Below are 23,956 nucleotides of genomic sequence, written 5' to 3' on the forward strand. Positions count from 1 at the left end.
CTTTAAATTCCCATCTCATTTTTTAATGTGCAAATGCTTTGACATTTTTTAATGAAACATGCAGTTGGGATTAGATATTTGTCTTGAAGTCATGAAACTAACGATGCATTTAGCTACTAAAGTCACTTTTTGTTAAACCTTTATTTTCCTTTTTTTTTTTTTTTTTAAATAAAAAAGTAGTAGATTTTTACATTTACTAGCAGCAAACTGAAATGTCTGTGGGACAGGTACACATTCCTGCAAGGAGTTGCCTCTTGCTTGTACTAGGTGAGCATTTCTAGTTGGTGTGTTTCTTAGTGACTGAATATGTTCCCTGTGAATCACATCTCACTCAGGGAAGTGTTTCTTTCAGGCACCACTTACTGCAGAGCCCTTCAAGGCCACCACTTAGTCCAGGAGGGCATCACGGGCTCCAGAACATCGACTTTTTTTTGCAGTGGTGTGGAGGTGGTGTGGTTGGGTGTAATTGTGGCATAACAAAGGCAGTTCTGATGAGCCCCATCAAGGTCCTACTCGAAATCAAGACAGGTTCTTGTTAAACAAACCCTACTAGATATACCAAGATACAGACCAAAGGAACATTGCTTCCACTCTCTGTGGAGAGCTACATTTTTCAGCTACCACACTCATTCAGTATCCTCATCTCTACCTAAGTGCTCACAGTCCCTGGGACCGTTCCTGGGGGTAATGTGAGCTACCTTCCTCCCAGGCCAAGTCCTTGTGATGACTGTTGGCTGAAATTGTATCCCATTTTCTAACAAAAGGGTACTTAAGTGTTCTCACATCTGTTTGTGCTGTGTATGTGTCAATTCTTCAGGCGTTATTAGTATTAGGAATCTGATCACTTTAGGACTGATAGCAGCTGTCATTACATTTGAAAATCCTTCATATGGAATGAGTAAGCACTACAGACTTTATTTTGTTGTTGTTGCTACTTAAGTGTGGGAGGAACTGTTCCTGCAAGTCACTTAAGGGTGTGTTTGACTTCATTAGCTGTAATTTTGACATCAATAAGCTCGAATACACGATTATAGTGAAGTGTACTTATTTTTTTAGTGATGGATAGAAGAATGTGCTTAAATGTTTTTATGAACACAAGCACTTAGAAGATACAATTTGGCATGGCATGATATAAAACCTTTACTGGCAAGCAGATCAAATACTTTCCCTCTGTCATCTGTGGCGTAACCACTTACGAGTAATGTTAACATGTTGATAAAATCTTTATGCCATCCCATATAACCTTCATTTTCTCCCTCAGACCTCTACAATTTTGGCATATTCCTTCTTGTCTCTCTTCCTACCTTGATACATAGCAAAAAACATATTTTGTTTTATAAACTCCTAATAAAGTCTACTGTAAATACAATAAATGACAGATATTTGTGAAGATTAGAATCTACTCTGTGTCACAGAGGCTGACACCATCAGTTGGGATGGAAAATACTTATGCACTGGTTGTTCTCAATGTACTTGTTATTTCTTGCAGTGAAGCTTTGACTTTTTTTTTTTTTTTTGAGTGAATTTTGCATAGCGCTATCTAGATTTTATTTGTAAATGTTTTGGATACCACTAACAACAAACTGTTGTTTAGCATATATTATCAGTGTATTTCTGCCTACCTTGCAAAGAACATATATTTTATATATTAGGGAAAGGGATGACAGACATGATTAGATCATCTTTCAGAGCACAGCAGACCTTGTATTAGTCATCTGGCTCCACTCTTGTGTATCCTTTAACAGGCACAGTTTCTTTTCACTGATGTGATAAGAGAGTTTGAAATAATTTTATTAAACACCAACATTTTCTCAATTACCTTTTATTTGTGATTCAGCTTGTGTTCTTTCCAGGTCATACAAATACTGCCAAGACATAATCAGCTCTTTAAAAAAAAATGTTTAAAGAAAGGCTAAATGGGTATCAGTTGCTACTGGCTTCCTGTATACAAGCAGTGCACAAACCCAGTGGGTCTGCTCTCAGACAGCTGCATCCTATTTCTTCACTTAGGGAATGAATGCTACCCTTGGGAAACATCCTGACAATAATAATATTAAATCCAAATAATAGAGGAAATTTCATTATCTTCTTTGGAAATCATCTCTCAAAAAATCCAAAATTTTCATTTTTATTTTTTTTTTAATTTAGTGACTGACATGATATTTACTATTTTATTGGTTTTACTGGACATTATGGGGCCAAACGTTACTGTATTCTGTATTTAAACATCCAGTTGATTCCACTGAAACTCTCAGTACTGCTGATCTAAGCATTAGTTGCAAACTTGCACCTTCAGATTTGTGTTCATCTGCTTCTGTCAGATGTTCCCTGGGTTAGGAATAAGCTACTGTATTTTCTCATAATAAAACAGTGGCCACCTTTTTCCAGTTTTCAACGTGGGTTGTAATTACCATAATCAATCTAGCCTCAGAGCAATGTCATCTTCAACATGGTTGAACATGGTCATGCCAGTGTTCATAACATTGGGAAAGGATGGGCTGTGAATGACTATATGAAATAGTGTTCTCACCTAAATATAAGCACTGGACAAATAGCCAGAAGTTTGTAATGCTTTTGAAAGCCCATAATCTATTTGGGAGTAATTGCATGAATGGGAAAATATTAGTATGGGGGCAACATGAATTGCTGCAAATAGCAGATATTTAAAGCAGTGTTTTAGATATCTAGATTCCTTTAAACTGTCTCATATATTAGCACAGTGATTCTAAACAGTAAGTGCACTTGTAGAAATCAAAGTCTGTTTGCAAATGATTGTCAAGTAAGAAGCAGTGAATGTACTGGGATCATGGTTTGTTGCAAATTAATGGGAAATCAACTGAAAAGCAGCAGGTAAGATGGTAGCCCAGGAGCCAAAGGTACAGTGAGGTTGCCAGAATGCCACTCAGTGTGAACTAGAATGACCTGTATTTGGCTACGGTCACAAAGGAATCATGGCAGTGCTGATGTTGAGACAAAAGCAGTGTGGACTTTATTCTGTACCAGTGAAACCTAGTGAATATTGGCTTGAGGGACAGAAAATACAAGGGAAGTCTATTCAGTGAAAAAGGATCAAAATGTCTCTGGAAATTACTTGTACTATAAGAATTGGTGCATAGAAAGGAGCCTAGAAAGTTTTTTTTTATTTTTTTAAGGTGATATCACCTTAAGGATAGATCCTGTAATATTATAATCTGTCTCTAAAACTTGTTTTATTTTTTCTATCTTAGCATTAAATACGATAAACTGTGTTGAGTGGGATTTGCTACACCATGACCCAATTGGTTTCTGTTTCTCAGGCTGCCAGTTCTGAATCAGCCCTGGCCATCTCCACCGAGCTCTTGGATGCTGCTTTTGAGCTCTGTCCTACTCCAACATCAGGTTGCTGTGAGAAATGTACTTCCTTCCAGCCACAGGCACTGAACACTTCTCCTGGCTCCTAAAATTGCTCGAACCAAGAACCTATTTCCCTGCCCCAAGGCACGATGATCTGGCCTTTTATTTCATAACTTTTATTCCAGTGGCTCAGTGCGTTCCCATCTGCATGCTATTGAACTCGGCTGCACCATGTGCGTGGCAATACACATCTCAGGCTGTGCTAACAGGATGTTAATTCCTGCTGTGCTCACTTCTTTGCCTTCAGGGCAGCTTTCACACTGTCAGATATGCTGCTACAAAGTAAATTACTCCTGGGATGGAGTAAACCAATCCAGGTATTAAAGTTGAACCAAGTCTAATTACTTGGGTTGCAACAATTTTGTCCCAAGGTGAGGATGAGTATATAGTGTGAAATTCACTGTTTTTCTCTCATACTTCCATGCTGTCCTAGATTTCATGCTGTCATCTAACTATTCCTAGATTTGTCTGTTCTGATTGTCCTTACGTGATTGAATTTCATCTGCAGTATGAGCTTGTGTGTAACAACACAGCAACAAACCCAGCTGTTTGTACAAATATTAATGTTCAATTACTTACTCCCTTCTCAATTCATTAAAAAAAAAAAATTAAAAAATCAATTGCTATCGACAGTTATCTAATGAAAGAGAATACCACAGGGCACATCATTCTGCTTTAGTCCCATGCATTAAAGATCGCAACCTAAAGCTATCTTTCTGATTAAAATATGTTTCCCTCTTTCATGCTACCATTTGCTCCTGACTCAGTGTGTCGCTCAGTATTTGCCACAGAGTGTGGTTTAGGATGGGTGAGCCGGAAAAGATAAACCAAGAACAGGCCTGAACTCTTACCTGAAACTCATAAGGCATATTGTTTGAAGTCAGGTAACTGGGTGGGGAATGATAGGAGAAAAAAATAGTTTAAATTTTAATTCAATAGCTCTTGGCAAAAAAGCTGTTATTAGCAAACACTGCAAAAACAAACCCTGCATAATGCTTCCCGTAGTTTACTCACAAGCTTCCTGTCTTGTTTCAACTTGTGGATGTGGACAGAGGAATAATGTGTTTTTTTTCACATCTATGTGAAAGGACTACTGAAGTAACAGACAGCAAGTGGCTTAGTGTATGGGGAACCATCTTTTTCTCAGTCTCCATCAGATTTTATTGGAAAATCTGTGTTATATCTCCAGATTTTGTCCTTGAGTGCAAATTTTAACTGAATTTCATAGAACTGTGTAATGGGGGGAGAGCTAATGTAGGCCCGCACCAGGATCATTTGGACAATATTCTGAGAACTGCATGCAAAAAGTGAAGATTTATCGGGGTGTACAGTAACCCCATTGCCTTTGGGATCAAGGAAGATGACCAGAACAAGTTTTACCTTTAAGAATCAGCAGAGAGGATCCAATGCCTTTACTGGGGAGTTGTCAATGGCTCTGAGTCTGTCTGATAGGCTCTCCTCTCTGCTCTTAGGGCATGACTGCTCTCAAACACAGCATGTCAAAAAATTAAAGCAGAAATTGAAAATAGTAGTGCTGTGCCTGTGAAACAGCAGAGGAAAAAATCCTAAAAGTGATGTGAGTCCATGGAGCCAGAGAAAGGGCAGCTGGGAGAAGGTGCACTCAGAAAAGGAAAATGATCAGAAGGGCCTGGGCAAGTAATTTTAGTTCTTGTGAGCATCCTTGTTCCTGAGTAGGATCCCATTGTTTCTTACTGGAAAGCTCCTAGTCTCTTGAAATTGCTATGTAAAGTTGTCTTCAGAAGTATTTGGATAAATCTTGCTTCTGAAATCATGAAGCAGCAGAGGAACCCGGGGGGGTTGGAGTTAGATGATCTTCAAAGTCCCTTCCAACCTGAGTCGTTATATGAATTTCATACTTTATCCTAGAAGGTAGACCTGGAAGTTAAGGATGAAACCCAATCTTTCCCTCTCCACCACCTTCAACCTTCAAAAGAAGCAAACCAACATCAAACCAAAACAACAGCATTACAGCAGCAGTGAGCTTGGTGTGATGGCAGGTAAGAGGCAGGTCAGTGCTAATGAGAATCCTTTAACTGTGATCTTAACTCTGCCACGAGCCTGAGTGAAGTTCAGAGGTAATCAGAGACAGCAAGGCCCCTGCAGCTGTCCCGGGTGAGCACCATGTGTGCTCCTGATAGCTCCGGGATGGGACACAGAGAGAATGCAGTGACCAGAAAAGCATGAGCCTCGAACAAGTGGTTGCGTTATCTTTACACACACACAACCACTTAATGTCTTTTCATCAGATCTGAGAAGAAAGGGAAGCCCTCCCATGTTCTTCCCTGGGCTTTTATCTCTATCTCCCTTTCTCTCTCTCTCTCTCTTTTTTTTTTTTTTTTTTTTTTAACAAAGAATCTTTCTAGGACTCTGCTTGTGAGACTTTTCTCTTGATTTCTGCCCTTTTCTCCCTCCAGCTGTTGAGAGAGCAGAGGCAGTACACTGAGATGCAAACATCACAAGCTTAAAAATGCTGGTGTGTGCCAGATCGTCAGCTTGTGTAAATCTGAATTTTTTAGTTGATTCCAGTGAAGTGGGGTTGATTTGCACTAACTGCTCGTTAGTCCTAGCATGTTCTGTAGGAGTTTCTGGAACTGAAAGCCTGCTTGTGATTCCCCTGGTTTTATTTAAGTTTGCTACTCTTTCGCAACGTTGAAATAATGGGGATGAGGGGTTTAAAACTCCTGATAATGTACTTTGCTGATGCTGTAAGGAAAATATTCTGCTTTCTGAGTCATTTGCCCTGAGCTGACTTTTTTTTTTTTTTTTAATGGTTCAGGGGTTTCCTTCTTTAGCCATAAATTGCATGCAAATTCTTTTTTTGTGTGTGTGTCTGTGTATGACAGTGTGTGTATGTGAGTGCGTGTGTGTTTCTTCAGAAGCTAAGCCAAAGAGAGAGGCTGTTCCTTTAAAGCAAAACTGAAAAAAATGCCTTCAGGCATCCTATTACAGCAGAATGAGCCAAGGATCAGGATTTGCAGCTCAGCTATATAAACCCAGCAGAATCTGGCTGATCTGACCAGTTTGCCTTACTGTCAAACGTTTCTTTCACACACACACACACACACACTCACACAGAATTAGGCATCACAACTTCTCAGAGTTTTGACAGGACGGCAACAAAGTCAGAAGCTGATAGCTGACTTTAACATCTTTATTTCATGGAGGCTGCTCGCAGCAGGATCTAATCTCTGTCAGAGTCTGTAAGGTAAGTCTGCTTCCTTCCTGAATTAAAAGACCCAGGAGCTCTTCTCCCACCCAAGTTTGCAATAACACAGCCTTCAGCTTCTCACGGCTAAGACGTTATTCAGTCTGAGTAGTCAGGGAGCTTAGGAGGGAAGATTTTTGAACTGGAGCATGCCTGCCTTTGGTTTGTCTGTGTGATCCGATGCAATGATAATGTAAGAAACCTCTCAATGATGTTAATCTGATCCAATGAATGAATGAAGGATGGATAAGTTAAAGCTGGACATCTACAGGAATATAGGCAGAAACCTGACTGACAGGCTGGGTAGAAAATCAGATTTGGGATTCCCTCTTGACTAGCCAGGTAATATAAATGTGTCCAGATCCTCACACCGTGTACCAGGTGCAATCCACTTGCAGTTCTTAAACCTCCCAGGTAACTCCTCTTCGTTTGCTATTGTGTGTAACTTGGGAAAGAATCGGGCCCTTTTCCTTTGCTGTCTGCACACTGCTTTGCTCTGAACCTTTGTCACCTTCCTCCCTGCCCCCTCTGGCTCTAGTTTTTTTTAGAAGTCCCATAACATCTGAGCCTGCTGTGGGGAGCAAAAGACAAAGGAAGATTCAACTGGTATCTTATTGCCAAGTAAATGGGTGGGTTCTGGACAGCAGGAGAGTGAAATCTTCCAGCATCATGGAAAAACCCGGCACTTGCTTTAACTGCTTGCTGCCGGCTGCACTGAGGTTTCTGCGTCACTGCCTCTGCACTCCCCAGTTAGCCTCAAATTGACTTAAAACAGAGAACTGACTGGGAGAAAACCATTGCACCTAGCTTCATTTAAGACTTAAGCCTTCTTACTCAAAACTCTGTGTTACATCACCTTTGCAGTGTTTTCCCTACCTAATTCACTCTCTGGCTACTGGGAGGTTGAGTGTTTGGTAATTGCTCTAAACTTCTGAAAAGTCTGTGTTGTGTCATGCTGGAGGAGATACGATCAGATTGACAGGACCGGGGCATGTCCCCTTGCATAGTGGAGACATGGAATTAAAAAGCATAGCAAGGTATTTATCAGGTTTTCCTTATGAAAAAGAATAGAAATCAATGAGGTGCATGGACTGGGCAAAAACCTTCATGTCAAGCTGTTATGTGTTTTTTCACCATTAAAAAAAAAAAAAATAATAGTAAAAATTCATTTTACACAGTTTATCATTAATGTTATACTTTTTTTCTTTTTCTTTCCTTTTTATTATGGTGAGGTTCTGTGTTTGCCTTTTTAGATCTGTGAAACCTTACGGTTGCTCTAAGTCAGTGAATGAGCTGGACAGCGGGGGGTAGCAACTGTGCTTTGAATTCCAGGAGGACTTGCAGAAAAGGGTTATGGGGTCTTTTGGTCTTTTTTTTTTTTTTTTTTTTTTTTCTTTTCTTACTGCTAATAGAAACCCAGGAGCAAATGAAAGTATTTAGCCAAAGTAAGAGACACAATCTGTCTGCAGTTGACCTTCCCTGGCAGTGAATTTTGAAAGCACTTGAAGAGTTATCAGGGAGTTCAGGGCGAGCCTCTTTGCAGTTGCTACCTCTGCACCATCACCCAGGGAAGGATGTGCATCTGAATTGAGCAGGGGGATTAGCAGCTGAGAAGAGGCAGAGGGAAGAGGGATGCCGTACAGGACACTGCTTATCCCGAGTGTCACTGACTCTATCACCATCACTATCCTCAGCAAATTGCTATTTGTTTGCCACGGTCTTTTGCTCATTAATTTTATCTTCTGGTTCCTTCCAGCCCAGAGAAAATTCTTTGCAAGTTCCAGTCCTTAATCCTTTAACTACCGTTACATTATCAGTGTTTTCAAAGCCACAGGAGAGCCAAAGGATCTGCTGAAAAGCATACAGACTGCAGATTAGTGTGTCATGTCTCATTTGGAGGGAATCTGATATTCTGTAGCAGAAGTCTCATCCAGGTATACTGTGGAAATAGACATATGATAAGAGAACAAGCCAAATCCAATCCTCCCATTGAATTATAAGTGCTTAATTATGCTAGAGCTTAGCTGAAATATTCCTATACTCAGACTAAAAAGTGCTCTGCAAAGCTACAGGTAATTTGTTAGCTGGAGGTCTTTGTTAATGCAAATCTATTCCTTCTTTGATCCCACCTCTTCTTTAAGGGTGGAACATGTCTCCCCTGTACTCACTTAAACTTAACTATCCTGTTGCTAGAATAGCATTTCTATAGGTGTTCAAACTTCAGCCAGGAGTAGCTTATTTTTAACATTACTGCTTTTTATAATGTGTCTAAAAAAAGCTGAAGACTATTTGCATGTGAAGATGTTCTGACTTGCTGTAAAGAGACTGTCAAAGTTTTTACTTGAGTATTGTTTCACTTTTGATAAAATGATGAGATTAGGCGGGAAGGCCTGTGCTTCTCGGGACTTTTTCATCCTTTCCTTCCCAAAAGCAAAGCAGAACTAAGGAGCAAGTGCATGTGTGAAACAGTGATGTTGCTTTGGAGCCAGAGCTTTAACCCTGTCATCCCTCTGGCAAAACCATTCAAAATAGTAGACCTGTTTGTGCTGCTGTCTGCCTTTTTCCTATGACAGTTCATCTGTTCCTATAGCTTTGTAGGGTGTGCTCCAAGAGGTTTGAGTGGTGCTAAGCAGTAATGAAGTATACTGGCTTGTGTAAAATAGTATAGCTTGTATAAAATAGTAGTCGGGTGTAAATGGATGTCCCACACTGGCAAATCTGTAAGGGAGAAAGTTTTCATTCAGTGGCTGTTTCCATTACTGAACCCTGCTGTCTATCTAAGTTGGACATTACATTTGGAAGGAAGTATAAATGCAGAGTGGTTTCTGCATCGTTATCAGCTATACATTTACCTGTCCTACATGTATGGCACACAGTGAAACATGAGAAATTCAGACTAGCAAAAGTTACTCTAATTTGAAGTCTGTGACTTGATGTGTTCGACTTTGGAAACATAGCATCACAGTACTGCTGAGCTGAAGGGAAAGGGACATTTTAAAGGTCTGGTGTCTCATGAAGTTCCAGGCTTATAAATGTATGATTTGTATCACTGGAAAGTTAGAAATCCCAGCTTCTCAATAATAAAAAGGTGTTTGTGTTGAACTGTGGCAGGTTGAGATACTGGGCTTTCAAATTGTGCCCTGGTTTACCAACATTAAGTCAGTTTCTCTGACTTAATTTCTGGTGTGAACTTAGTGTACCCTTCTTAAGGACTGATCATTGCCATCAAAACCAGTGGCTACAAACAGTAAATGTGTGGAAATACTGTTAAGTGTAGTAGCTACTCCTAGTAGTTTTAAGGAAGTGGCTGATTTATTATTTCAGAATAATCAGTGTTAGCAAATAAATTAGGAAACTAGGGAAAATAACTGTTACAGCTTATAAAATTAATGGGCAAATATTTTATCATCATCCAAGCTCAGAAGTTTGCAAAGCTGGCACAAGGAATTGTAGGATGTGTAACTTTTAGCTCTGGACAGAAAATATCAAAACTTGAACTCAGGAGATAGAAGTGATCTGCACACACTCCTTATTTTTGAGTTTATAAGATGTGATTTAATTGACTAAACTGCTTGGTATCGAAGTGGATTTGCTGTCTATGGCTTGATGGTTTTGTGTGGGAGTTTATTAGATGCTGATGATGTTATTACTATTGCTACAACATTTTAGCATCTCATTGTATTACAAAGAGTGAACAGACACGGTAGGTGATGCTGTTTGCCATAAAGAACTTACAATTGCTATCATTAGCAGTCCAAAAAATTGTTTGTGTTGTGAAGAGAAAAGAAGAAGGAATTGGAGTACTGGAAGGCAGATCAAATGAACAGCCCTGACAGACAATGTTGAGCTGTCTCAGTTTCCACTGAGCTCTGGGTTTTATACAAGTGTGAAACTCCCCCTAGCTCAGCGCTCACTGTCCATTCGTGCGTTCGATCCTCTGTCCAATCTGAACTGAAGTTAAATGCCTTCCACATGTGGGAAAAGTTAAAAACTGGGCATTCTTCCAGCTAGTGAAATCTTTCAATGTATGATGTAACTGCACTGTGTGGAGTGGGCAGGCTGAGGAGAGGGAGGCAGAAAGGGATTCTGCCTGACAAGAGATGTCTCTCAGTCCTGCAGAAAGTAATTGGGCATTAAAAGAAGGAATATAATAGACATCCTTCTGCTGAAAGTACAAAGTTTCAATTACTTAGTATCTCTTTTAACATTCACTATTAGGAGAAAGCTCTTTACAGTTTGCTGGGATGATATACATGAAATTATAACTAGACATGGCCTTAATGTAATATTTTACTGGATTTCTGTATGCATCATTTCTCTCTCTTCTACATACTGCATATCCTGCTACTGACATAACAAAATAACCTCTACAGCTTCAGTTAGTCTATGTGTATGTAGTTAAAGTGTCTTTAAAGAATACCAGTTAATACACAAGGCCTGACATATCCCATGAAGCACTCATCAAAAGCTAATGTGAGATTTTGCTGCTCAGGCTGTGGAGTCAACAAGAATAACCTTCCATGTATGTTTTTGTTTCACTTATGCATGAGTCAGCCTCCAAAGATAAATTCATCCTGTTGGAAGCAATTTCTCCAAATTCACATCCTTAATTGTCTTGCCACTGTAGTTTCAATTAAACTAAGGTGGGACGTTGCCAAGTTTTCAGAACTTCCAACCAGCGAGTCCCTGTGTACGAATAGCCTGTGGCATTTTGTATTCTTTGGGGAGCGGAGAACAACGTTGCCAAGTTTGCATTCAGTCATCCATCACATATTAGCCTACTGGAGGTCCATTCTTCCCTAGCAATAGGGGAGCTCTGCTTCCTACTTAGAAAGATTACTCACACAGAAAGCTCTTTCCCTGTAACCAGAACTGCACAGGGAAGAGAAAGGAAGCTTTCTTCAATTCATATAAGTGCTCAATTTCCAGACCCTTGACAAAAATGATATTGTTTCATGCTTAGAAAACATATTCCTTTTAGTAATTGAGTAGAAAGAACAGGGTGGTGGAACAGAAATCTTTTTTAAACAAATTTCAAAACCAGTTGGTTGAATCATAGGCATGACAAAGGTGTATTGTAGTAGTCTGCCTCTTACCCATGCCAGGCTGTACCATTGACTATATGTGTATAGATATTGGCCAAGATATTCAAAGGGTCTGAAATTCGGTGCCCAGAGAAATTCCACTGTAATGGGTTTGTTTTAACGAAGTACTTGAGCATTTGTGCTTTTTCCCAGGATGCACTGGAACATCATAACCTTGTAAACCTAAAGTTCCAAATAATAACTTTTTATGGGATTAGGATATTAACCAAAATATCAACCCAAACTGTCTTGATTCTTCTTTAAACTAACGTTCTTTTACATCTTTCTGGCAGCACAAAACTAAAAGGGGATGTAAACATCTTCTGACTATAAACAGAAATTAAACTGTGAGATCGTTTCCCTCTGTGTTCATCAGAACTGGCTAAGTTGTTATTTCCACCATTAAGGATTGCCTGCTGAAAAGGGATTTAAAAAAAAAAAAAAAAAAGGTTTAATTCCAGGAAAGAAGTTTGCTTCTTGTTCCCAAGAAATTGTAAGATCTGTGAATAGACAGATTTTGTCAATTGGTTTTGGACTTGCCTTAAAGGCAGGGTGTGGGGATAGCAGGTGGGACAGCCAACTGCGAGCTGAGCACTTGTGACTGGGGTTCAGTCTCTTTGGTCTGATGAAAAGCCTTTATTTGGACAGGCTAGCAGCTTTACTTGCAGTATGTGTTGTACAGCACAGTACAAGACCTTAGTGGCTGTCTTCCTTCTTGGCCTGGCATGATCCCATTTTGTCAGAAGTCAGTTTGTCAGGCTTTCAAAGGGAGCTCAGTGTCCACTTTGCACTGGTTCTTTGTTTCTACTGGTTCTTTTGGAAAACCAGCCTCTTCTGGATATGCTGAATCCTCCTAAATAGTTTCTCTGTGCTGTGTGACAAAGGTCTATGCCAAGAAAGATATAAAGGTAGCTTGTGATGTATAGGCAATCCATTCCTCTTAGTGCAACACAGTGTAACACATATTTTTCCTTTACTTGTGGCTTGTACTTCCCTTCTGCATTGCTTGTACTGCAGTAATTCAAGTCTGACTGAGAATGAATGCTGCACACTGTAGACTACAAGTCAAATGAGAACAGGATGCATATTAAGGGAAAGGTCTCAGATCATTTTTCTTATTGAAGTATCTTGGCAGTGTAAATAGCTTCCAGGAAAAAATGCTGGCATTTCCCATAGTGAGCACTCCTTATGAATGTCCTATCTATTTTTCCAGATAGGTGTCCAAGAGAAGTGTTTATAGGAGGATATACCATCTGCAAGCCAGGGAATTTTTATTTCCACTGCCAAGTGTTAATTAAGATGTAGACTTACACGCTTTACAGGTTAGCAAGTCAATCACAGTGATCCAGAACCAAAAGTCCTGTGGTTACAGATTTGATGGAAAGAATGAAGGACCTGGAGAGGTAGAGCCCTGCTCAGATGCATTAGATGCTATTTACACTTTTCTTGTCATTCTCAGGCTATTATTTCATATACTGTTAATTATATGTAACAGTACACTGGGATTTGAGAGGGTCACTGGCAGAAAGAGGGAAATATGTCTTGCTCTGCCAGCCAAGCCTGTGTGCCTGCCCATGCTTTCCCCATCAGTGGACATGGTGCTTAGCCTCTTGTGTCTGCAGGATCCCAGTGTCACTGTCCCATCTGTGTTCAGTAGAAGCCCCGTGCTTACCAATGACATGGTAGTGCCATGTCAGTGCTGAGGAAGGTCATTTTGAATGAGTTTATATGCTTTGATTTGGGTAGAATCCCTCCAGATTTGGCTGTGAAAACATTTCCACATTACTAATGGTTTCAAAGGCACTATTCATGTGGGTGAAGGCTCATCTGTAAGAAAAGGGAAATGATCTGGAATTACACCGTGCTTTCTAGGTTGTGGCTTGATTCTCGTTTCTGCAAGTTATGTTATTCAGAACAGATATGGGAGTCTCCAGATTTATGTTTACATCACACTTGAAGTAAGAAATGTGCCATTCTGATAAATATAAATATGCCCTACATATGCCATAATTCTATATCCTAATATCCTATAACTATGCCCTACCAGACTGATAAAAAGGGGGCCTTAATGCAAATAAAAGTCTACTGTATCTAACTTTAGCTGTTTCACCTGGAGAGATAGCTTGTTTTGCTGACATGAGCAGTTTTACGGGGTGCTGAATATACTTACAGTATACCTGCTTGTCATTGTCTTAATCATACGGTGGAGAAATTTCTCTTTGGAGAAGATGCCTTGCCTTGATCTGATTTGGTCCGTGCTCATTTAGGTCAGGAGTACTGCTTCTGGAGTTACATGGGGAAGGACCAGTCTAACGGAGAGGAAATTAGAACCCACCGAGCATTTTTCATGCATAAAGCAGCACTTCATTGCATTATTCCTTGTCTGCTTCATTTCAGCATGCATTTCTGAGGGATGGTTTTCTCTTTTGCAGACCTCCGAGGCTGCCAGCCAAATTCTCATGTGACACAATTGCATTGATTTCACTGGAGATCTGTTGCTGGATAATTGAGCTCCACATCCCTTCTTTTATTCCATGGCTCAAATTGCTGTCAGCTAAGACATTAACACAGACAGGTTTCAAGTCACTGCGGGTTAAGAAAAGGAGGTCAGAGCGCTGGTGGTGGAGGTCTCTCAAGTCTCCCATTAGTGTAATAGTGCCCAGTTTGTTGACATTTGAAACAGCAGGGCAGAGTTTTGTCCGAGTTCAGTCACCGTTGCAACTAATCACTTGCTCAGAGCTGTGTATATGGCTGTATTTTCCATTACATTATATAAGTGCTTCTGCTTTAAATCAGAGCACTGAGAAAAATCCTCCAACTGGACTGTTTAGAAATGGCCCCTTCTCTGTTTTCAAGTGCCTCACATGCGATTTGCTTCGTATTTTGTGAATCTAAATTTGTATTTTATTTTGTGTTGCCACACTATGGTTGATTTCACTTCATCGTCACTCTTTGTTATATATTTTGTTCTGCTAAAATTTGCTACCATACCCTGGTTTGCCAAACATGGAGATTCTTGATGCTACGGCAGCTGACAGAACTAGGCCAAGCAGCCAGCTAGCCTGGGGGCTGTTACTGGAAGTCAGATTTCAAGGAACTCCTTCTGTGGTTTTGTGAGTTAGAAAAAAAGCGCACATTCCTGCACATTTCAGATGCTAGTACCAAGGACAGAGGAGCTCTGGTGGGGAGGAAAAGCCGCCCAGACAAACTAATAATTGCTTGAAAAACAAAGACTTTTCTGGGGACGGGTTACCTATATGCTTCCCCAGCTTCTGTTAAGAAGACCAAAGTCTGCTTAATGACAGGAGGCAAGTAATAATAATTCTGATCGCCAAAAATAACGCAGGCTTTTGTGGCTGACTTCTGAGACAGTTCAGAGGTGTCATTTGCAGTGCTAGAATAAGCATATGGTCAAACTGAAGTAAAATTACAAACTGCATGTGAATATCCACAATGAATTCTGAACGTATCCTGCTGCCTGCTGACCAGCATCATCTCTAGCAACTCATATTTCTTAAACACTTCTTGTTATTTCAGACCAATGCACATGTAAATTATTTGTGCACTTGGTTAGAGCAAAGCCATTAAAACAGAATTCCACTTCACTTGCCTATATACGTGACATTCCTTCAGCTCAACTCACTTAAAATATGGAAAAAATGTGATGTTGGGTATATGGAGTGGATTTTTGGCTTACCTCTTCTTTTAGAAGCACAAGCAATTTAAAAAACAGCTTCATCAGAGACACTGAAAAAGCAATGTCGTCTCAGTGTGCTTAAGCTATTCACCTGCATACTATGTGTGTATTTGTTTAATGTGTCATTAGCTCATGGTTCTTATGAATGCGAAGATCCTATTTTCTACAGCGTAGTTTTCACTAGCATCTTTGGTAAGATGAGGAATTTGGCACCTGCTTATAGCCGCACCTCTTCACCTATTTATTAACGTATTCATACTGTACTTGGCAGTAGTATTGGTGATTCATTTCCTCTCTGTTGTTGTCAGTAGAGAAAAAAAAAAAAAAAAAAAAAAAAAAAAAGATGCTTCACACCTCACTTGTGAATTCAAATTCAAGGGGCAAATGAAACTGTCCACATTTCTATCCCCAGAATTGGTTTCTGCTTTGCTCTCGGAAACTGTTGCTTAGCCTGACGTTGAACTAGCATTCTGAGACCTTTGTACTCTGTAGTGAACATTGCTTTTTACTTTCTCTCTCTAGTTTTCATTATGGAACTTAGGAGGTCTTAAGTTTTCTGGGCTCAGCCTTGCAAAGTCCATCTCTGTTTTTTCTGCTGATGGAGATAGCATCAGTCCTACACAGTCCAGCTTGCTGGGCCACATGCAGTCTCACTGTCAATCCAGGATGGCTCCTCTAAAGTGCAGATGAAGACAGAATTGTATGAATTCATTCAATCAAACCTTGGTCTTGATTCAAATGTGGAATGGAGAGAGGACCAGCATCATATAGCCAGGGAGCGAAAGGAGTGGAGAAAAAAAATCAGAAGTCTTGAAGTTCTCCCCTTCCTATCTTATCACAAAAACACTCTGTAAAATGGGCTGTGGAAAACCTAGGGATGGTTTTGGGAGAAACACTATGGAGAAGGGTCTGGAAATTAAACAGATCTTTGTATGTGGAATGAACATAAGTTGCTGTGATTCATGCAAAAAAGCATACAAATCACAGAGTTTGAAACGGCATCAGCACAGCCCTCAAAATAATTCAAAGTGAAGTCTCTAGTGTCTACCCAGAAAATAATGAGCTCCTGACAAAGTGTAACTTGGCAAAGAAACTTTCCAAAGACAAGTTTAGAAAACTGTAGATCTTTTCCAGTTCTACATACGTCTTTGCTATGGGGAGGAAAAAGCCAAGAGAGAAAGCAAATGCTTTTGCTATTAGAAAGGCTTCATTAAAAGGTACAGTATGTATTCAGGGGCAAGAGTGATTTCTGCTTGAGACTGTGTACAAAAATTGCTTTTGTTATGAAAAGTGGTATTTTTTGTTGTTGTTTTTAAATATTGGAAAAGGAAATACTGTTTTTGTCTAGGCTGTGTCAGTCAAAGGCTCTTTTCTTCCAGCTCTGAAAGCTACAGAAAGAGCAGAGATTGCTTTGCAGATGGAAGAAAAAAAAAAAAAAAAAGTGTTTAACAGATGCACAGTTCTTTCTTTTTTCTTTTCTTTTCTTTTCTTTTCTTTTCTTTTCTTTTCTTTTCTTTTCTTTTCTTTTCTTTTCTTTTCTTTTCTTTTCTTTTCTTTTCTTTTCTTTTCTTTTCTTTTCTTTTTCTTTTTCTTTTTCTTTTTCTTTTTCTTTTTCTTTTTCTTCTCTTCTTTTTTAATCTCAAAAGTTTGTAGCAAATCGTTGTACTGGGCTGATTGCTGTGCACCCTGCCATGAGTCTGAATGCAGCTCAAAAGCACCCCACTGACCTGCTTGTTTTGTTTCTCTTTTCTGAGTTCCCATTTCCGAAAATTGATGCTCAGGTATCTGAGCTCTTAACAAAAAAAACGAGCCCCAAGTGCACACTGGGTTTCCTGTTAACTCGTGTCTCGTCTCAGTCATTGAGAGCTAGGCTGGATGGAGTTGGTGCTGGTTCTCCTATAGTTACCTCTTCTGAGTTTCTCTCTTTCAGTTTATATATGACACATTTGAGTATTCTACCCCTTAAAATAACTAGCTAGTTTCTTGTGGCTTGGATAAAATTCCTTGTGTGGTTTGAGCTGGATGTAGAATTCTTCTTTGCTTCCTGCCCGAAAGCATGAATCACGGCAGTTGTGTAACAGCAGCAGGCGTTGCTACACAACGGTGGACACATCTCATTGTGGAGGAAGGTTGGGTGTACGTGTGTGCATGAATGTCTCCTCTGCTGATTTCATAAAATGTCTGGAGACTGTTATAGATGAAAGGGCATTCTGTAGATATAGCTTAGTTGGTTGGGCCCTTCTATTTTGTCTCAGTTACAGATTTTTCTCAAATTCTGGTGTGTTTCTCTGTGGGTTTTGTTAACCTTATCATTTATTTCCATGGGTTCATCTTTTTATTCTGGTAATTGGCTTGGCACATCCTATGGTTTGGCTTCAGATTAAGTATTCAGTTTCTTATTGTTACCCTAGAATTTCCAGCAGTCATGTAGTTATCTGCATATTTGCTGCACATCTCTGGTCAGACTTTCTTCTCCAGTGCCAGGGGTATTTCTCTGAGATTCTTTTTCATCCTTATATTGTAGTGGGTAACTCTCCAGTTCTTTGTTCCGTATATATTTTCTGGCAATTTTATAGAAGTCTTCAGGAAAGTGTCTAAGTATTGAAATAAGAATTTGACAGTACCTTCCCGTGAGGTCCTTGGAATCCTTTATTCACCAAGCAGTATGCTCCCCCTGTGGGGTTTTACCAATGGATAAACTGAGACATACCAGACAATTTGTAAAATAATTTCATTTCAGGAAACTTGAGTTTCAGTCCTGGGTTCTAACCACGAGGCCACACCACTATTAATCCCAAGGTTGTGAGCACTTTCAGGAGTCTCTGCCGGGGGCACACGGTTCTGTGGGAACCCCACGCGTCCAGCCCTAACAAGTTGGCTCTAATTAGCTTCATTTCTCCTCTTATGGTTCCAAAGACTTAGACTGCAGACCCTTGGTTGGGAAGCTTTTGTCTCAACTCCTGTTGAGAGGTAGTTTTTCCAGGCCTGGGGAATCCATTCAGTGGGAGACCTATTCATTTTTCACTTTGCAATGACACTACCAGGCTGCAGCGTACGCCTCACCGTGCCATTGAACTGTCACACCCATATGGATGTTTTCTTTGGCTGCCCTAGACATCAGTTCATCTCAATTATTTTTTTTCCATCTTAATTTTCCCATCAGTCAGCAGTTGACTCCCCAGTAGGTCCATCTGGCAGTTTGTGTTCCCCAGTTTCATAAAGGAGTGTCTCCAAGATGTCCATCCTCACAGCACCACAAACCACAGCTTTGTGGTATAGCAGCAGGGAGTTGTGCGCTCCTTTGCCTGCAGTCACCTCCCACATGTCCCAGCAGGACAAATCCAGAGGATATTTACTCCTTTTTTTTTTTGTTGCCTGCATGGCAGGACCCAAATCACACCAACATACAAACCACTGTTGCAAATGGCTAGAATATAACTTTGAAAAAAAAAAAAAAAAAAGAATCTTGATCTGAATGAACATTAGCTTGGCTTTTTCAACTCAATATTCACAGTTTCATCTCTCTATATCATAAAGAGAATACACTTAACCTGTTTAAAAAAAAAAAAAAAAGTATTTTGTAGATGGAACATTTTCATTTCCTGGGCTTCGCAGCCCTGAGGTAGAAAGGAGCTGCAGCATAAGCCATGCGAGACATTGCTTCAGTCAACCCACTGTAGTTTGCATTATTCACATGAATTCATTGAGAGGCATTATTTTTACATGATCTTATCCTCATTTTGCCTCAAAAAAACCCTGCATTTTTTACAGAAAGTAACGCTGAGACATATTTTTAGCTATTGAGAGTCACTGGAGTGCCACAGGTCATATTCACCAGCTGGTCTAACATGCTTTGTAGGGAAAGAGACAGTGGGGTTGGCTGGTACACCAAAACAGCACAATCCCATTAGAAAACAGAGACATCTGAGTATTTGCCCCCTCTGCTTCCCCACCTACCCCTCCTCAACAATTCTTTCTTCTCCTTTCACAGGCTTTCAAGCTGTTTGTTTCACATCTTCAGCCAAGCCTGGTTCCTGCCAAGTGTGCTGCGGGTGTGGGAGGGCATATTAGTTACCAGCAGCTATGATAGTTGTGGTGGGCTTTGTAGAATTAGCAGGCCTTGCCTTGCAAATATAAGAATCTGTGCCCCCAAGATGATCAGAAATAGGAAAGTAATGACACAATCAGTAACCAACAGAAAAAAGTTTGTCAGCATTTGTACCGCTGTTCTTGAAGTGTTTTGGTACCTGAAAATTCCGTCTGGTGTCTAATGGTGTTTTGCAATGCACTGACATGCCTTTACTTCCCTGTGGATGCCCTTTACTTTTAGAGGTTTAAGTGAATGCAAATTCACTTTCTTTCTCCTGTCCTGGGATGGAGGAGCACATGAGCACTGTAGTTTCACTTTGGTATTACTTTTCATTTAGTAACTGAAGGCAATGTGTTGTGTTTTATTGGAAGAAGAAGGCTGAAGACATGATTGAGGCAGTTATTCTTTAAAAAATGCCACTTTGTTCAAAGCAAACCCACAGAACAGAAATTACTGGTTTCAAAGATGACTTCCTCAGAATGGTTTCTCAGGTGTAGGGTAGAATTTCTTGTTGAGAGAGGAAACTCCTGAAATGCTGCTGATACTTTGGTTTTCTTCTTGCTGAGTGTTCAGAATTGAATGAAAAATGGTATCTTTCAATGGCAAAGTAAGGGTTGTGAAAATTTTTTCAACCAGCTGTATCTGTGTCGTGGTTTAACCCGGCCGGCAGCTAAACACCACGCAGCCGTTCACTCACCCTCCCCCCTCCCTCTCTGGGACGGGGGAGAGAAGCCCGTGAGTTGAGATAAAGACAGTTTAATAAGACATGAAAATAATAATAACAAAATAATAATAACAATAACAATAACAATAATAATAATAATAATAATACAACGGTGATAATAGGAAAGTAATAATAATATGTACAAACAAGTGATGCACAATGCAATTGCTCACCACCCGCTGACCGATGCCCAGCCTAACCCCGAGCAGTCCGGCCCCCTCCCCCCGGCTAGCCACCCCTATATATTGTTTAGCATGACATCAGATGGTATGGAATACCCCTTTGGCTAGTTTGGGTCACCTGTCCTGGGTCTGTCCCCTCCCAGCTCTTACTGCACCCCCAGCCTGCCTGTTGGCAGGACAGAGCGAAAGGCTGAGGTGTCCTTGGCTTGGTATAAGCACTGCTCTGCAACAATTAAAACATCGGGGTGTTATCAGCACTCTTCTCATCCTAAGCCAAAACACAGCATTCCACCAGCTACTAGGAAGAGAATTAATTCTGTTCTAACTGAAACCAGGACAATCTGTTACTTTGTCATCAGTCGGTCACAGCTGTTTTCTACTGCTCTTTTATTAATAGACCTACGTTTATACAGCTGTTTGTTTGCCAAGAGAACCAATGGAGAGGGCAGGGAAGTACTAAATGAAACAATCCACAAGGAGAGGAGCTGAGGTTTTTTTGTTTGTTTTCTAATATAATGGTCCACTGAGGTAACCAAATAACTAATGTGAATTAATACAATTCTAATAAGCACAGGTATTTAAAAACATGTATCTTACAGCTTACTAACATCTTGAGCTTTGCTGTTCTTAGACTTCACAATCTAAGGTGATCTTGGATTTGTGTCCTGTAAGGGAAATTAATGATGATTTAGCTAAATTCATTCTTTCCCTGCTGTCAGAGCTGAGCTGCTATTCCTGGCACATGGTGTAGGGGACTACAAAACACTAGAAAAGGTGTCTGAGCTGCAGGGCAAAACATTCTCGTACAAAGGGCTGAGTCTTTCTCCAGGTCAAATAACAATGTGAGGTATGTTTTAATTTACCTCCAGTGTTTTGGTAAGGATTTCACTACTGCAGAAAGTAGGTTCTGTGTCACTCCAGCAGTGAGTGGTATAGGATGGCTTCTGGAAGGCTTTCCCTATTAGAATGGTGCACTGTGATCCTTCAAGGTGAAACGTGCCATATGGATGCATATAACTATTACCTGCCACAGAGTTGGGTGCTGTAGAAAATTTAAAAATAGATTAAGAGCTTTGTTCTGTCATTTGAGAACGACTCCCTCTCTGGTGCCCCTTCCCCATCTTACTCCTCTCTGTTTTTCCTGTTGGATAAAATGGAAGAAAAAAAAAAAAAAAAAAAAGGAAGAAAAAACCACAACAATTTATTTATTCACTTCTCGAGACTGTTTTTTAAAGACCCTTCCTTTGTGAGTTTAATCAGATGCTTGATAACAGAAAAGCGTTGCTAACTAACCCAGGGTACAAAGAAGTCCCTTCAGAGGAACACATGACCTCATCGACAGAATTACTCTATCACATGAATTCAGACTCCATCGCACACCCAAAATAAATGTTAGGCTCCGTTTGCAGCGAGGTGCTTTATTCGCCTGCCTTCAGCAGGGCATAAGCTTTGCCAACGTCTTCCTCAGTCACTGGGATTAAAAGTGTATGGAAATTCAGCACAAGAGGCAGATTTTCCTGGTCACAAATAACCTGCTGTGCACTCAAAAGCTGCTGGCTGGACCAAGCCTTTGGGCCATTGCCCTCCTGGAACCAGGGAGCTCTGGCACAGGTTTGCAGTCGCGGAGCAAGTCTGGTTTTCACTCACAGCTTCCATTGTCTGTCTTGGTTTTGTTGGGTGCTTGGAGCTTCGACAGCCAAGGGCTGGCTCTGGGAATGTTTCTGGCATCAGATACAGCACTCCCAAGACTAACCCTTTGCCAGAAGGCGGCACACATCTCTCCCTAATGTATAAGAAGCAGCACTATTGTATTGTCTCGGTGCTCTCAGGGTTTCTAGCACTACCAACTGACAGCATCAATATTCTTAGAATATCCTTTTTACAGCCACTCTCAGGAAGTACGTGGATATTTTCTAGCCAGGTGCTTTGAAATGTCGGAGCAAAGACATAGTTTGTATTTCCCTTGTGAATGCAGAGGAGGACGTGTAGAGCCATGCAGCCTCCCACCCAGACACACTTGTGCTGGATATAATGTATAGCAGCAGAGACCTTACGGTCTCCAAGAAAAGGCAGGAAAAGTCTCTGCCGTTGATGAAGTAAAATTAACTGACATGACAACATCCTGCCAAGTCACGAGTTGGAGGTATGTTTGGTACAAGTCACGTTATCCATAGTCAGGAGCCCAGGAGCATGCTTTAAGGCAAGACATACTCAACATGGATTGAGATGTGCCATTTATTTATTTCTAATTCTGTACAATTACCAATACAGTACATGAGAAATTGATCACCAAATTATGGGCACGGACTGAATATTTCTACATTACACATCTAAGTCAGCAATTATCTTCATTCAGTTTGAACTCGGTGTCGTGGTTTAACCCGACCGGCAGCTAAACACCACGCAGCCGTTCGCTCACCCTCCCCCCTCCCTCTCTGGGACGGGGGAGAGAAATGGAAAGTGAAGCCCGTGAGTTGAGATAAAGACAGTTTAATAAGACAGGAAAAAAAAAAAAATAACAAAATAATAATAACAATAATAATAATGATGATACAATGGTGATAATACGAAAGTAATAATAGTATGTACAAACAAGTGATGCACAATGCAATTGCTCACCACCCGCTGACCGATGCCCAGCCTAACCCCGAGCAGTCCGGCCCCCTCCCCCCGGCTAGCCACCCCTATATATTGTTTAGCATGACGTCAGATGGTATGGAATACCCCTTTGGCTAGTTTGGGTCACCTGTCCTGGGTCTGTCCCCTCCCAGCTCTTACTGCACCCCCCAGCCTGCCCGTTGGCAGGACAGAGCAAAGGCTGAGATGTCCTTGGCTTAGTATAAGCACTGCTCTGCAACAATTAAAGCATCGGGGTGTTATCAGCACTCTTCTCATTCTAAGCCAAAACACAGCATTCCACCAGCTACTAGGAAGAAAATTAATTCTGTGCTAACTGAAACCAGGACATCTATCCACCCCTTATTCCATACCATTTATGTCATGCTCAGGTTACACTCTTTTCCATACATTCTAATTAGTCACCTATAGTAATCATGGTAGTGATAACATACAGTATAATATACTATTTAACATGGTGCAATTCAGTTCATGGGCTATTCTCACCCAGTATTAAATCTCCTTGAGGTACACACCGGACCTCTCCGTTCTTTTGCATCACCCACCAAGTATATCCAGGTCCCTGAGCGAAAACAATTCCACGAATAGGTTTGCCTTTTCCTGAGGCAGGAGTAGCCCAGACTGTTTTACCCAGCATATTTTTTACATGCACTACAGGAACTTTATCCCCATCTACAGTACGTAACAGGTTTGATTGGGCAGGTCCAGCTCGGTTGGTAGATCCCCTAGTATTGACTAACCAGGTGGCCTTTGCCAAATGCGTATCCCAGTTTTTGAACGTCCCAGCGCCCATTGCTTTCAAGGTAGTCTTTAACAGGCCATTGTATCGTTCAACTTTCCCGGAGGCTGGTGCATGATAGGGGATGTGATACACCCATTCAATACCATGTTCTTTCTGCCAGAGGCTCCAGGTGGGGCCGTTC

The 23,956-nt window shown here is 40.7% G+C and overlaps 1 protein-coding gene across 4 annotated transcripts in view; it reads left to right on the plus strand.

Moving 5' to 3' along the window:
- Positions 1 to 6,382: 6,382 nt before the first annotated feature.
- TNC (tenascin C) overlaps positions 6,383 to 23,956 on the plus strand; it is a 77,494-nt gene continuing 59,920 nt past the window's right edge. Inside the window, exon 1 of one of the 4 annotated variants that reach the window (XM_084493657.1) lies at positions 6,383 to 6,619. The gene's annotated coding sequence lies outside the window, so the exon portion shown is untranslated. The remainder of the gene's footprint in view (positions 6,620 to 23,956) is intronic. The other 3 variants (XM_084493658.1, XM_084493659.1, XM_084493660.1) reach the window with 3 other exon arrangements.

Source organism: Aythya ferina (genome assembly GCF_964211825.1).
Source record: "Aythya ferina genome assembly, chromosome: 20".
Taxonomy (NCBI): Eukaryota; Metazoa; Chordata; class Aves; order Anseriformes; family Anatidae; genus Aythya; species Aythya ferina.